The sequence below is a fragment of the Ceratosolen solmsi genome, unplaced genomic scaffold (assembly GCF_000503995.2).
Source record: "Ceratosolen solmsi marchali unplaced genomic scaffold, CerSol_1.0 scaffold11, whole genome shotgun sequence".
Taxonomy (NCBI): Eukaryota; Metazoa; Arthropoda; class Insecta; order Hymenoptera; family Agaonidae; genus Ceratosolen; species Ceratosolen solmsi.
In genome coordinates this window covers 6,326,062-6,340,788 of record NW_011948416.1, presented here as the reverse complement: position 1 = coordinate 6,340,788, position 14,727 = coordinate 6,326,062, and positions in this window count along the sequence as shown.

The following is a 14,727-nucleotide window of genomic DNA, read 5'->3' as shown; positions in this document are numbered from 1 at the left end:
CACAATAAATTTAGAAATGCAAAAAGTACTATTCGATTATATTTTAAACGACATTCAAGTTTTTAGTAACTTATTACTCGTAACAAAATGAAATACTTGAAATAATTAGAAACATAAAATTCCTCAAAGCAAGAGTCCTTTAATTTAATTGATGTAGAGTAAAAAAAATGTCAATTGCTAAATATCTTTTCTTATGAAATCAAAGTTGCGAGTAAAACTACTTCGGCATCAAACTTGCATACGCGAAAATTCGGATAACGTGGCGACTTTTATAATTAAAAGTAACGAGGTTTTGTGTGTGTGTGTGTGTGTGTGTGTGTGTGTGTGTGTTGTGGGAATGAGGAAGGGGTGGTTGGGAGAGGCTGAAATTTGAAATACGCTTCCGTAATCTACGTAACTTAGCGAGTCTATCCTCGTTGTTCGCGTCCCCTGTGACTCCAGTCGATTTCTCCCTTTCTCTCGACCGTCCTCGAGACATAACCACACACACGCGCGCGCGCGCACTCTCGCTCTCTCTCTCTCTGTTGCTTCTTTATAAAGGGTGGTGGCTTTTGTTAAGGCGCGACGCGCAAGCATTCGCGCGTCCTTTGTTCAACTTTTCACTGTGTGCGAGTGCGACTTTAGTGGTGGCTCCTACGGCGAGAATCGGAGGAAGAAGGAATAGGATGCGAGGCGGCAGTTCGGGAGCCCTTGGGAATGTTGCCGCTGAATATCTAGCATTAATTGCTCATTGTTTTCGGGCCGTTCAGCTGACGACACCAGCAGTTTTACACGATCGGTAAGCCTCTGGTATGCGTTTATACGTGTGAGTTCTGTGAGATCTCGTTTCTTCAATTGGAATTCGCTCGAGCGCTAATTTCAATAGCCATAAACCGCGAAATTATTGTTAAACACTGTCGTCTTGGATAGGTGACAAAGAAGGTTTGGGATTAAGGTAGAAATTTTTCAAATAACGTTTAGCTGACATTCGCGCTTAACTATGGGAAGTAATATTTCAATAATGACATGCTCGCACGAGATTTATCATTGTTTAATTACTGCGATTTAGCTGAGTTTGGTGCTTTGATACGTACTCCATCCGCTTTATAAGTATGTGTAATTTGATTATGAAATGATACTCGACACACGGGAGACTAACGATAAGAGAGAGCAGATATTTTATAAAATACAAGTATATTTTATACCTTTTGAATATAGCATGTTTTGTTTCGTATAATTTTACTTTTATTTATTTCGTTTATTTTGTTTTGTTGTAATAATGACGATTTTTAATTTTTCAATATTATGATAAATTCAGCTGTGAGTAGGTTCATAGTAATTTCGTATTTTTCAAGGGCAAAAGAATTTATTTACTAATTGGGATTTACACATTTCGATAGTAGAAAATATTTTGTTAAACATCGCGTCCCCATACACATAACGTCCCATTCTATCGCAACATTTTCCCAAATAATAATCTGGCCGTGAATTAGGTAGCGTGTATTTTTCAAAAACGGATGCATCGAGAGCGACGACGGAGGAATTTAAATTTAAAATGCGCCATTTTAACGTAAAACATTATAGGCGTCGCATTCTTTGCCGCGGGGCGTAATGCAAAACATCGTAATTTTTAAATCGCGCAATAATAGGACGAAATCGCGGCACGTCCGCGAGCCTCTCGATCCTCGAAATCCGGTTGTTCGCTTGGGAAACTGTCAAGCGAGCACGGCAAAGGCAGAAAATGCAAAAGACGAAGCCGCAGCCTGAAAGAGAATAAGGGAATGGAGGATGCAATCGGCTTGGAGCTCGCCTCTGGCAAATTGAAAATGCTTGGCATACCGCGACTAGGCAGGATTTTTGTCTTTTCTCAGCCTATTCTGATATCCAACTGGGGCGATTTCGTGCAGTTTCGGACTTTGGATTCTTTGCGCTACCCGGAGCCTCGAGCGCCGGATTTCCTGTGATAAATTTACGAGCATCTACACATACGAAAGTCCAAGCTCTCGGATTATCGGCTTACTTCGATTTTCAGTAATGAGCACCGATCACCTTTGCATTCAATGTTACTTCTTTTTCATTATACTTCCAGCATTACAAATGACTTGAGATAAAGAAGAATTTTCATATTATTCAATAGGCTTATTATCATTTGGTAAAATGTATGATGCAACGTTGTGCGAATAATAGATGATGACACGAGGAAGAATAATATTAGAGATCATAAAACACTTAAAAGTGTTTTTATTTTACTTATATTAACCGGTGATCTGTTGTCGATTCGAGAAAATAACCAAAGTTGTGTTTTATCCTCGATAGTTCGTGGTGACTATTACAATTTTCAAAAATAGATTGCATTCGTTGAAAAGTTGAAACGTTAAGAATATATGAAGATAGATCAATATTTGATATGTATTTATTATTATGGTATATCCAGTTCGAAAAGTTCATCTCATAAAGCGGAAGATTGAATTATAAATATACAGAATTTTCATAGTAAAAACTACATTATTGCCTGACTTAAGTGAAATATACGTATTTTACGAGTAAATTTATTATAATTTTCAGATTTTTATTATTTGGGCTGCAAAATTATTTATTACGTGCATAAAAAGTATTCGATCAAAAGGATAAATATTGCCAAGAATGTTAAAACTTCGATAGAACGACCAGAATTATTTATGATATGACAAGCTTATGCTCCCTGTTATTTTTATCTAAAAAAAAAAAAAAAAAAAAAAAAAAAAAAAAAAAAAAAAAACTGGTTTACTTTGTATATTAGCTTATTATCCGGTTTAAATCATGTTTCGTTCATGCAAGTAATAATCCATTAGCCAATTATCCTCGCATGCTGCAAGCTCTTCGTGCATGCCTTTATTTCTGCGTGAGATGATTTTTAGAATAACTTTACCGGAAGGTAGATTTCCACTTGCACCTATTTTCTTGTAAATACGTACGCTTCTTTTTGATTAATATATAGGGACTTGAGCACAATGAGTAGTCATTTATCATAACAATAGAGGATGATCTATGTATGCGATTATACCATTATAAAAGTTAATCTGCTTTGGTAATGTACACGAAAGAATATTTTTAGGTGATATATCGAATAATTTATTGAATAAATTCAATGCTTTATTAAAAAAAAAGAAAAAGAAAAAAAGTATAATTTACAAATAAATACTTACCAGATTTCATAATATTCTAATTATTTATAAAATGTTCTTCGCACCTACAATCATTCTTTGTTTTTTTTTATATTTTTTTTTTTTTATATTTATTATCAGTTTTTAATGAAATGTTTTTATTTAAAAATAACAAATATTAAAACAAGAATTTCCCCTAACTATTTACTAGTTCGCTCTGCCATACAAATACAGAGTCTCATAATAAATTCTAGATATATATATATATCAATTGAGCAATATAGTATTATTATATGGCATAATTTTCAAATAATTTCTAAAAAATTTTAAAAGTATAATTTAGATTAGAAGTATTTTTTGCCATCATTTATCATTTATTCAAAATTTATATAAACAATTATTTTCAAGCGAAAGTATAGGAATAAATAAAAAATATATTTGTAGTAAAAAAAAAACGCAATTTTCTGTACTTTGCGAGTGCAAAATATAAGTCACGAGAGATAATAATGAATGTAATATATACATGGAAATAAAAAAAATATTAATTTTTCGTTCGTCTTTCAAGACGATCCGCTGATATTTATTATTATTTGCAAAATTATTATAATAATGATTGAAACACGAAAACCATAAATGATATGCAATTTCTATATTGAATTATTGCATAATAATGAACGATAATAAATACATTTCTTATTAAGTATGCATACTATTTTAGTTAAGCAAATATGATTTACATTGAGTATTATAAATGATTTTTTATAATAAATAAATAAAAAACTTGGGTTACGTTCAATTTTACTATTCCAATTACAATCAATATTATATAAATTAATATCGTGTAGATCTCATGCTAGAAAAAAAAAATTGAATATTACGTTTATAGTAATTCAGATAATTATAAATTGTATTTATTGAAGATTTCAATTTACTAACGGCAAAGTTGAGTTTAAAAACCAAAACTAGAAACTTTAATTTAAAAATATAAAATTCGAAATTACAACTAAAAATCAATGATTTTAATTCAAGTAAAATTGACCGAGCGTACTGGAAAGTGCATGGCAATTTTCTGCTTCTCTTATAATATTTCAAGACTATTATATCGATAACGCTGGAAAATACTAATTAGTATGAATTTTTTGATGAATAATCTTCTATTAAATGTACTTTATCATTGAAACAAGAACAATCACTTTGTATCACTAATGCGGTTTTGTAATAAGTGCGAGTTTAAAATTATCCGAGTAGATATATATATATATATATATATATATATATATATAGTACGCACACATGAACGTACATATGTACTTTTAAAAGCATCGTAAGGTCGATTTAAGAAAGTACTTCATAAAACTCGGGAAAATTCCAAGCTACAGCATTTTCGTGGTAATGCGAATGAGGCGCGAGGAATGGGGAAGGTGAAAGTGGCATAACACAAAAATATAGGTGAAACAAGTTAGCCGAACTGGGCAATGTCAAGGGAAAGGTGCGAGCATCGCCACTCAGAGACGAAAATCTCAACGCCTTTACTTACAGGGGGTTAGGCGTGGCGCTTTCAGCCGCACTTACTTACCGGGTATTCGCTAGACGAGGATGGAAGACCTCGGCGCAGTAGGGGATGTGCACCGACACAGCCACGCGCGTACGGCATCGACTTTAGAATTGACAAAAGGTAAAAAAGAGGAGGGTACGTGGCCGAGCTTATTTTAAAGAGTAAGTAAGTAAGGTAGGTTGTTAGGAGAGACTTTTATTGTTAGCGGGTGGTTGAAGACGGACGGGTAAACATTACTGAGATTGGAACGTTTTGAATGAAAAGACAATGGAGGGATATTAATCTTCAGCGGAAATATCGAAAGATTGATATTATAGTTATATGGTGGGACACTATATTGTACAAGCTGAAGTACTTATACGGTAATTCGTGTTCGTAATATAAATAATCAAATAATCGTTGGTGTTTGCGAGATAACTTTGCTTGTACTACATATAAGTTTGGAATAATTGACTTAGTCATCGGAAAAAAATTATTTTGAGTAGCCATTTTTTTTTTTTTTTTTTTTTTTTTTTTTTTTTTTTTGAATGGATTAGCTTCAATTCTGTTTAATTTCAGTTAAGGATTAAGAATTCATGCAAAGAAGAGAAAACGAAAAATGAAGCAAATAAATATTGCACGAAACTATAGACTTAAAATTTGGAATTCAAGTGGAGCCTAATAAAGTAAACTTAAGATTTAATCGAGGACGAGTCATTGGAGTTTTATTACAAAGAAATGCATTTGATTGAACTGTGATTTTGAATGAAAATACGAGTTGAATGAATATTTTAACGGGTTATTGTATTTTAACGACGAGAGTAATAAAGATTTTCGGTTTCTTAAAAAGATAAGCCGATTATATAGTTAAATTTACATCGAATGCATAAATAATTCTCATATTTATAGATATTTGATATGGATGTACAAATATCAGGTCAATTTTTAATGTTTTTCAATTCGAATATTGACTGTGCAATTGATAATTTCTTTTGCCATTTAGAAAAATACTTAGAAGAGGAAACACTGTTTAGAAAGCATATACGAAAGTTTACAACCAAATGATATTGCATAAATTTAGCTACCACCTATATACGTTTAAATGGCAAATATTTCAATATTTATGTTGGAAATTATACTTATAATCTCAAATTTAAATTTAAAAAATTAAATATTAATTAGGTAGACTCCAAGATGAAAGTTAAATTTTCAAGTGTTGGAGAATAAATTTTTGTCATTTCTTGAATTTGTCATGATTTAATTTTGTAGAGAACCAATTGTGTAACAAAATTTGTGAATGCCTATTTTAGCGTTTAATGAAGGATTATACGCAATTGTGTTACTTGGCCAAGATAGTTTAGGGAAATTTTGAATGAAATAGGGAAACGAACTAAATATGAAACTTTGTGGAATTTAAGTTATTTACGTTGAGTTTGGCTGATCATGAAGATTTATAGTCTGCATGAAACGCCTATGTCGGAGAAATTTTTCTCTTTCCATCTCAATCGATCGTGCGACTAACGAATTATAATTTACAATTAATGACAGATTAAAAGTTTAACAATGCCGGTAAGAGTAATCAATGCCATTATTCGTACTATTACTTACAAGCGAGATAAGTGTTCAAGCGTTAACATATATGTAGTATATTACAATTGTGTAACCCAACTTAAGCAAAGAACGAACGCGGTGAATGAAATAGACTTGGCGCATTATAGGATTCGGAAAGAACTAAATGGGTGGAAGAGAGAGAGAGAGAGCGAGAGAAAAGGAGGCGAATCGATGGATAAGAAATAAGTCCGATCGCGCGTGACATTTCGCGTACGAAACGCAAAGTCGGTGTGATCGGCTTGGCACTCGGCGCAAGGACCAAATGGGAGAGGCTGGGGCGAACGAAGCCAGGGAGGCTGTGAAGCGAGCCGGCGCTCGAGGGTGGGAAAAGCTTCGATAGAGGGAGCGAGCAAAGCACGGAAAGAGCGCGCGACGAGAATCAGTCACCGCCCGATCCTCGGCGCGCAACGTCTCCGAGGCGCGATCCTCGTCGCCTCCGTCGCGCGCAGCCTCCGACGAATACCAATACTGTCGTATCTTAGAGCCTCGTGACACGAATGCGGCCACACGAGTGATTGGCCGGCGGTTGAAGGATCAGCTGGAAGGATGTAGCGGTCGATTTTGGCCCTAATGAGGCGAGCGAGTGTTGGTGCGCGAGATCGGCGGGACTGTTGATGGAATATGGTGCTCGAGTGGTAGCTCGTGGTCGAAGCTGGAGCGGGCCCAAGGTGGTGCGTTGCCGCTCGTAAGTCACGATTCGGTAGTGGCTGCGCGAGCTAAGTGGGGAAGGGCACATTATAAGCTTCGCGCCGCGTGACCGTGCCGTCGCGTAAAAGCCGGTGGCGGAGCTTTGGATTGTTAAGGTGGCGGAAGGGGATGCGAGGACTCCTGGCTTGGGAGGTGCCCAGCGTGATGTCCACTATAATGTAGATTAAAGGAGAAGGAAGAGGCCGATTGAAAATGCGCGAGTGGGCGAGGTAGGGACGGAAGAAGGGCTAGAGGGATCGCGAGAGTCTCGAGGAGGCTGTCGTTGTTCGGCCTCCGCTTCGTTTCGACTTTGGAATCAAGTGAGCACTCAACCTTTTTCCGTCTTTTGTTTCGCAGCTCGTTCGAATTGGACATTGGTGGAGCATTCCAGGAGATCGTCTGCTGGACTAATAGTCAAATTGGATTCTTTCTTTCTTTTTTTCTTCTCAAATAATGTATTATTCGGATTTTTCGGCAGATACTTGTATTATAACATTAAAAATAGCCTTTCAGCTATATTTTATTTATATGGATAATTATTTATTTCCACAATGTCTTACTTAACTTATTTAGATATTTTCCTAACCATTTCACATTATTCTTGTTGCATTCAATTTTCTTATAATATGCACTGGAAAATTTTTTCTTGTACTTGTATTTGAGATGGAATGATATTTTAAATAATATGAGCAACGTATCCGAAATTTTTCACTTTCTACAGTTTAGAAGTCGAAGATTAATACTGGAGCTGTGATCGTAATTAAACGTGTGGGTTTAAGTTTACATATTTATATAATATAATAAGTCAATATAAGATATTAAGTATATAGATATCAAGGATACATTTAAGTAATTAGTTGAATATATATTTGTATATGAATGGCTGTCGATATTCGTAAATATTATTAAGAAACGCAAACGTTTATTGTAAAAATGCATTGTACTGAAAAAAATGTACGTGTTCGAATCAATAACGGCTACATTTTTATCCACTGTCAAATCTTTAATTCATCATTAACATGAGCTTAAAATGGTTTAAAGACAATATATTCTTAAGAATCAAATTTTAATACGCTGAACTTGTAATTGAACGATACGTTTGTTATGATTTTGAAAATGTGTATTTGCAAGGAATTATAAATTTTAGAGCTTTTGAAAACTTATTTGGTTCCATATTCGTTAAAACTTTCAGATTTAAAAAGCTATTTAAAAGTTGGTAATTAGTTGGAGTCATCCGGGTAATGGAATGAAAAAAATTATACTTGCTTTACCTCAAAATACGATCTACATAACAAAATCTAGTGTAATAACTTTATTGGAATTGTATATTTAAACGAATGGTATATTGTGCATTAATTATAAATAAATTAAAAGCTTTTTAAAAATTTTAAAAAATAAAATTCTGTTAATACTTATTTTAATTAAAATTGAAACTAAACTTCTTAAATCTTCCAAAGTGAATAATAGCAATTATTATTAAATATATAGAATATAAATAATTTCAGCAATTTTTTTATTTATTCTTTTCATAGATGATAAAATATCTCTAAAATAATACATCCGCAGTAGAAAGCTTATTTATTAAACAACAAAATTTATTCTAATAATTAGTATTAAGAGTATATTTAAATGTTTAAAATGATTATATTTACATCGATTTTATAAGATAATTAAAAATATTGATTTATTAGCAAAGTATTTCCTATTTATATCTTAAATGAATGATTGGTTTTCAATTTTTTCTTGAATACGATAAGTCCAATTATATAATTGATACATGATTACATTGCACATTTAATTAATATTCCGTCTTTTCATCATTTTTAATTCATTATTTTTTTTTTATTTTTTTTTTTTTTTAAGAAAATATTTTACATTTCTCCTTTTCATAGCATTTTTTGTAGACAACTGATTGTCCTTTACCCCTGTCTTATATAATATTAATATGGTATATCGCATTTTATATTAATTTAACACATTATATTAAAATACAAAAATGCTTGTTCCTCAAGCATTTAATAATAAAATCAGATTAATTTTTAACACGATAATTTGATGGAATTAAATTAAGAATGTAAGATTCCATGTAAACTTCCTTTTTATGCGTTTAATCTTCGTGCAATAGTGTTCTTATTTTTATGATATTTTCTCTACAGAAGCGCTGTTCTTTTCATATGAGAAATTGGATTCATCATAGTATAGAGGCATTTGTAATATATACTAATACACAAATATGCTAATTATTATATACGTATATTTTAAATTCCATCTACAATTATTACGTGTACATATATTTTTGGATGATTTTTTTTATTATGATTCTTATTAACCTCATCATAAACCTAAATACACTCTTATAAATTACATTCTCATATCTACTTTTATATTTTTTTTATAAGCATAACAGTAATATTAACACAAATATACTGTTGTTCATAATTAAGATTAATTTTTTATGGTATTGACTTTACGCATTTGCAGATTTTTAATCTAATATCGATCGAAAAAATGTTATAAATTCATGGTTCATTGAATTTTCAATTTTAGTTTAATAACAAAATAACATACGTTATTAATAGCGAGTTTAACAACTAAATAAATCAATATTCATATATATATATATATATATATATATATTTATAGATTCATATATATATATATATATATATATATATATATATAAATCAATATTCATATACATATATATATATATATATATATTAATTTCTAATTTAAATAAAATAGATTTTGCTGGAATTCTTCACGTAGCTACTATGATAAAAGATTAATAATATTTCTAAAACAAATATCCGATTTTGAATAAATAGAAAGCGCCCATATTGCTTTTAATGATTAAATAAATATTTGGTAAAAAATAATTTTATAGCATCATTAAAAATTTTACAATACATACTATGTTATTATATTAATATAATCGATAACGTAGAACATTAATGTTGACAGTCAAAATTATATGAATTATAATTTTTACATATTGATCGATTATTTATGTTTTGAATTATGCCAAGTAAGTTTTCATTACTGCGTATACATACTTCATATTAAAATAACTTTTCGTTTCAAAAACATTCGTAAACACTGTAATTGGAAGAGAAAAGCAGTTTACAATTTTGAAAATTCATTTTCGTAATTTACACTGTAATTGCATTTAAAAATTATGGTATTCAATATGTGTAATTTACCTATTTTTGGAATAATGTTTGTAATTAATAATAGAGAAGTAATTTTTATATATTTTTATATATTATGGTTATTAATTATAAGCGAATGTTGATTAATTGACTTTGATAGTAAGTCTTATAAAATCATACATTCACTATATTAAAAAGAAATGTGGAATATAATTATACTTGATTTTTTTCTTATGAAAGCCAAGCAAATTAATTGCAAGCAGAATTTCATTGAAATATCAGGATTGAAATATAAAAAATATTGAGAGTATGAATTAAATTTAGTATGAAAATAAAATTTATATTTATATTTCTCGCAATTGCTACTGGTCATTAAAATTATTATAAAAATACTCTTAAGATTATTATTTGACTGATAAATTTCTAATACTATAATAACGAATAGATTTTAAATCTTCAATTTGCATTTAATATTTATCTAAACTTCCATGCTTTCGTAAACATATTTTTTATGAAATATGTATTTAATTGGAAATTTATGTATTAGATCTTTTACATTTTTCTTTCTTTCTTTCAATTTTTTATTAGATTACTTAGATTTTATTTACAATTTATTTAATTCTTCTATTAAGATTTTGGTTTATCAAAATTTTTCATAAAATATAGTTTTATTTAAATATTTGATATGTATGAATAATATTAAATTTTATACTGTAACAGATACAAATTACATGATATTAATGCTAATTGAAGAGCCGAAAAAAAACTAGAACATAACACACAAAATTTATAGTTAAAAGTAATTTGAAAATTCTATTAATTAGTTAATTTGCGTGTTAATTGGTGTTGTCATCGACTCTATCTATCGCCTATATTTCGTTTTACATTTATGTTCAATGACATTTTTAAAATAATGTGTGAAGTGCAATGAAATCACAGCGAGGAAGAGCCAAAGCTGCAATAGAGTTAAAAAAATCTGTCGTTGGCACTTGAATATCGTTTCATTCCTTTTTTTTTATTTTGTATTTTTTTTACTATTAATTTTATCTAATATTTTAAAACTAATGTCATGTATTTAATAAATAAATTTTGATAAAGTAATTTTTTTTCATTATATTATTTTTTTGCACCAATCATATAAAAAAAAAGCTGGCAAAAATAATGTAATGCATAAATAATATAAAAAATTTTATTTATCAATCTAGTTAAAAGATAGAGTCATAGTTATTTACTAGATACTTGCTAAATAAACTATGAACATTATAACGAAAAATCTGTTGATGAAATTTTATTCAAACTAATTGATTTTTAGGTTATTCGTAAATAGTTAAAATTTACACTCGAAAAGATCAATATTAAATATTATAATTTACATTAAATATTAATATTACATTTAAATAAATTGAACATTGTCTAAAAAATCTGCTTTACTCTTGACATGTGTGTAATAGAATAAGTTAATGCAAAGTTCATAGTTTCTTAGTTAAATACTGTACTATTGCTGTTTAGTCGTAACACTTCCCTTAGTATAATTAATTTAATTTGTCCCAGACTATCTTTATTAAATTACTAATGAAAGCATTTTGAATTATATTCTTAATGGTAATTTAATAACTATATTTCTTATATTAGAATATATTAGATAATAAAAAGATGCTGCTTGAAAATTGTTAATAAAGAAAAAAGAGAGATAAAATGCTCGAGGATAAAATAGTAAAAAGTGTTGTTTATCTATATATATATATATATATATATATATATATATAGATTATAAAGTCATTAACAATTTTCAAGCAGCATCTTTTTATTATCTAATATATTCTAATATAAGAAATATAGTTATTAAATTACCATTAAGAATATAATTCAAAATGCTTTCATTAGTAATTTAATAAAGATAGTCTGGGACAAATTAAATTAATTATACTAAGGGAAGTGTTACGACTAAACAGCAATAGTACAGTATTTAACTAAGAAACTATGAACTTTGCATTAACTTATTCTATTACACACATGTCAAGAGTAAAGCAGATTTTTTAGACAATGTTCAATTTATTTAAATGTAATATTAATATTTAATGTAAATTATAATATTTAATATTGATCTTTTCGAGTGTAAATTTTAACTATTTACGAATAACCTAAAAATCAATTAGTTTGAATAAAATTTCATCAACAGATTTTTCGTTATAATGTTCATAGTTTATTTAGCAAGTATCTAGTAAATAACTATGACTCTATCTTTTAACTAGATTGATAAATAAAATTTTTTATATTATTTATGCATTACATTATTTTTGCCAGCTTTTTTTTTATATGATTGGTGCAAAAAAATAATATAATGAAAAAAAATTACTTTATCAAAATTTATTTATTAAATACATGACATTAGTTTTAAAATATTAGATAAAATTAATAGTAAAAAAAATACAAAATAAAAAAAAAGGAATGAAACGATATTCAAGTGCCAACGACAGATTTTTTTAACTCTATTGCAGCTTTGGCTCTTCCTCGCTGTGATTTCATTGCACTTCACACATTATTTTAAAAATGTCATTGAACATAAATGTAAAACGAAATATAGGCGATAGATAGAGTCGATGACAACACCAATTAACACGCAAATTAACTAATTAATAGAATTTTCAAATTACTTTTAACTATAAATTTTGTGTGTTATGTTCTAGTTTTTTTTCGGCTCTTCAATTAGCATTAATATCATGTAATTTGTATCTGTTACAGTATAAAATTTAATATTATTCATACATATCAAATATTTAAATAAAACTATATTTTATGAAAAATTTTGATAAACCAAAATCTTAATAGAAGAATTAAATAAATTGTAAATAAAATCTAAGTAATCTAATAAAAAATTGAAAGAAAGAAAGAAAAATGTAAAAGATCTAATACATAAATTTCCAATTAAATACATATTTCATAAAAAATATGTTTACGAAAGCATGGAAGTTTAGATAAATATTAAATGCAAATTGAAGATTTAAAATCTATTCGTTATTATAGTATTAGAAATTTATCAGTCAAATAATAATCTTAAGAGTATTTTTATAATAATTTTAATGACCAGTAGCAATTGCGAGAAATATAAATATAAATTTTATTTTCATACTAAATTTAATTCATACTCTCAATATTTTTTATATTTCAATCCTGATATTTCAATGAAATTCTGCTTGCAATTAATTTGCTTGGCTTTCATAAGAAAAAAATCAAGTATAATTATATTCCACATTTCTTTTTAATATAGTGAATGTATGATTTTATAAGACTTACTATCAAAGTCAATTAATCAACATTCGCTTATAATTAATAACCATAATATATAAAAATATATAAAAATTACTTCTCTATTATTAATTACAAACATTATTCCAAAAATAGGTAAATTACACATATTGAATACCATAATTTTTAAATGCAATTACAGTGTAAATTACGAAAATGAATTTTCAAAATTGTAAACTGCTTTTCTCTTCCAATTACAGTGTTTACGAATGTTTTTGAAACGAAAAGTTATTTTAATATGAAGTATGTATACGCAGTAATGAAAACTTACTTGGCATAATTCAAAACATAAATAATCGATCAATATGTAAAAATTATAATTCATATAATTTTGACTGTCAACATTAATGTTCTACGTTATCGATTATATTAATATAATAACATAGTATGTATTGTAAAATTTTTAATGATGCTATAAAATTATTTTTTACCAAATATTTATTTAATCATTAAAAGCAATATGGGCGCTTTCTATTTATTCAAAATCGGATATTTGTTTTAGAAATATTATTAATCTTTTATCATAGTAGCTACGTGAAGAATTCCAGCAAAATCTATTTTATTTAAATTAGAAATTAATATATATATATATATATATATGTATATGAATATTGAAATATATATATATATATATATATATATATATATATATATAGATTATAAAGTCGTTAAAGTAATGAAATAATTATGTAAATATTTGAAGTCATAATGGATTTTAGAAATTATTTTTTATAATCAAATGGTTTCATTTGTATTGTATTCTCCTATGCAAAACTTAATAAAATACCTACTGTAAAACATCTTCATTTTCTAATTTTGTTAGTACTTTATTATGCACTGTAAAGTGATAACAATTTTAAATAAAACTTTATAACATAAAAAAAATTACTATTATTTTTTCCGTGCTTACAAGATTATTATATTATTTTAGTTTGATAGTCGGCACGAGTGAGCTGTATTCTCTGTGATATGCAAAAGCACATTAAATATATATAGTGATAAATTAGAAAATTTATACACATATATGTGATATTATACTGATCTTTCTTTTACTAAGGAATTCTTTAAAAAAATATTACAAGATATACTATAAAATTTCATAGATATGTTAAAAAAAACAACAACAAATGAAATAATAGTAGATTTTGGACTAATTCTAACTTGTGTAAAAGTTTTGTTATTTCTTTTTTAGATTATTTATTTATTACTATGATTTTAAGTAATACATTTAAAACATTTTCTATTGAACATAATTTTTATATTTCTCGCTTTAAAATTAACGAAGTTCATTATTTTTTTCATATGTATTATTTCA